Here is a 2560-nt window from a genome sequence, read left to right as displayed (position 1 = left end):
CGATGAATCTTACCAAACAGATGGTCCCGTTACTTAGCACTGGAAGCGAGAGCTCGCCGAGGGAACCAAGTTGCGAGCGAATTCGAATGACAAATGGCTTTGACAGAACTAACGAAACTCCGCGACAAATGCTTGCTTAGAAATAAATATAGATGCAAGTCAAACAGGTTTCGCTGTTGTGTTTGACCGAGGAGCGGCACCTCAGCAGTCTTCTAAATACGTTGCAAGTGTCAGTCGTGATCAGAACAGTGTTCTGTGCAACTGTGAGTGCATTATATCAGAGCTCAGTGAATTCGAATGTCGGCAAATTACTAGTGCTCTTATGCTGGGTGCTTTTGTGACCAAGGTCGTAACAATGTTTGGTGATTTAAGAGGGACTGAATCGAAGATTTATACCGCATAAAAGGGAATCGGGAAAACATCATCCACTAAGTCACAGCACGGACGAAAGTGTGAGCTGACTGATCCTGACAGAAGGTCATTGAAGAGGATTGTGATGAAAAATGAGAGGACGACAGCTGCAGAAGTCACTGCTGAACTGAATGGCACACTCACGAACCCTGTCAGCACCAAAACAACACGAAGATAGGTCCACAAGCTGCGAACAGCAGGACGAGATGGAATTTCAAAACCACTCATCATTGAAGCAAATCCCTATAACAGAAGAAGGTGTTGCCAAAGTCATGCAACCTAGACTATGAAGAAACGGAAAAAAGACATTTGGTCGGATTTTTTTTGTTGCACACTATTTCCAACTTTTGGCAGAGTTTACGCCCCAAGAGCGAAACATGACGGGTGTTCGGTGATGATTTGGGTGTTCCATGGGTCTCTTAGGTACCCTGAAAGGTGACATTACTGCCAATGATTATGTGACCATTTTGGCTGGTCAGGCCAGGTATAATTTTTTTTTCCAATGGTGATGCTGTGTTCCAAGATGCCATGGCCTCTGTTCACACAGCTCGCATCGACCAGCGGTGGTTTTCTGAGCACGAGGATTACCTGTCGCATCCCCCCTGGCCATTGCAGTCAACAGATCTCATTATTATTGAACCTGTGTGCTCGATTTCGGAGAGAACGACACGCGATCGCTATCCATCATCGTTACCTGAACTGGCCACTATTTTGCAGGAATAATGGCATAAGATTCCCTTTCGGGACGCCTGGAAGGCTTTCTGATTGCCAAGGTGTTTCCTACGCCTTAACAGGCTTCGTAATGTGTTTTTAGTGTTTCAATATTTATGTCCGCCCCTGTAGCTGAGTTCTCTTCAGAGCAATGAACAGCTGAACTGTTACTATTGCATGGCGGTAAATGCTTATAGCAAGACGCGGTAGTGAAAGATGACGAGGCTGCAGTAGCGGCTCCGTCCCGAAGCTCAAACAGAATGCCTCCATCAACATGTTAGTTGTCTAATCAGTGGATCACAGGATGCTGGGCTGTGATGTTATCCGTGCGTCTGGGTAAGATTACGCATTAACACGGTCCATCAGGTGATACATTATGGACGAAACGTGAATGAGGGTAGCGATTTCAAGAACAGAGGGAAAAAGGTGACAAGGCTCGTGTCGAGGGAAAAAAAAACCTCTGCGACAGTGGGATGGGTAGTAAGAGCAGTAGTGGCTTACTAGCTGCGATAGTTCATGCATCGTTACCGTGGCAGGCGATGGCGATGAATCCCGGTTTTCTGCAGCCACTGCATTCCTGGAACAGTCAAGATCGTTATATATTAGTGAGAGATCGGCCATAGATCATCTCACTGTGTGGGGTGTGTGTATAGCATGTCTGCATGTAGTACCGGTACGGCTTCCCTGCGTGGTGCCGGTTTTTCGGCAGATGTGTTCCAACTGGATATCCAGTAATGGTGGCTGATAAACAGGGGCTCACCTGTACCGTTGTGTTTGCGTGTACTTGGCTATTGATGTTAGGTCCTTGTAAGTATGTTTTTTGATCTATTATGTTTCCATCTATGGTTGTGGTCGTAGTTTCCCTTTCCCAGATTCAGAATGAACGGTTTTTGCAAATGTCTGGAGTTTCTGTATGGTGTGGGCGTGGTGGCGGGCAGACCTTTTATGGCCTGCTTGGCGCCGCACTCCGGTCGTCCTCCGATTGCAAAAAATGGAGTTGTCTGCAACGAAGGCTGTTCATCAACCGACCTTATTTTGTATTGTTGAAACCAATAATGGTATTGGGGCGCGCGCTCTCTCTGTGTTTGTAGTCGTACTTAGTGCGCATGAGTGATTTTTTTTCACGGCTGCGAAAACTAACAGTTGCCGGCTAGCCGTTGACAAGTGAAAACGTGTGAGTGGTAGATGGACTTTGTGTTGTGACAAAATGACAAAGGAAGTCGAACACCGTTTGTGCATTAAATTTTGTTTTAAGCTAGGAAATTCTCAAGTCGAAATAATCTTCAAGATTCGACAAGTGCTTCGGACTAATCAGTGGGTACCACATAGATAAAGGAGTGGTACAGCTGCTACAAAGATGGCCGCTCATCAATGAAGAGTAACGCACATTGAGGTAGGCATTCATATACGCAGATGAAACTGCTATTGACTGCGTAGA

The sequence above is a fragment of the Schistocerca piceifrons genome, chromosome 2 (assembly GCF_021461385.2).
Source record: "Schistocerca piceifrons isolate TAMUIC-IGC-003096 chromosome 2, iqSchPice1.1, whole genome shotgun sequence".
Lineage (NCBI taxonomy): Eukaryota > Metazoa > Arthropoda > Insecta > Orthoptera > Acrididae > Schistocerca > Schistocerca piceifrons.
The sequence above is the reverse complement of the archived record's forward strand: the minus strand, read 5'-3'. Positions refer to the sequence as shown.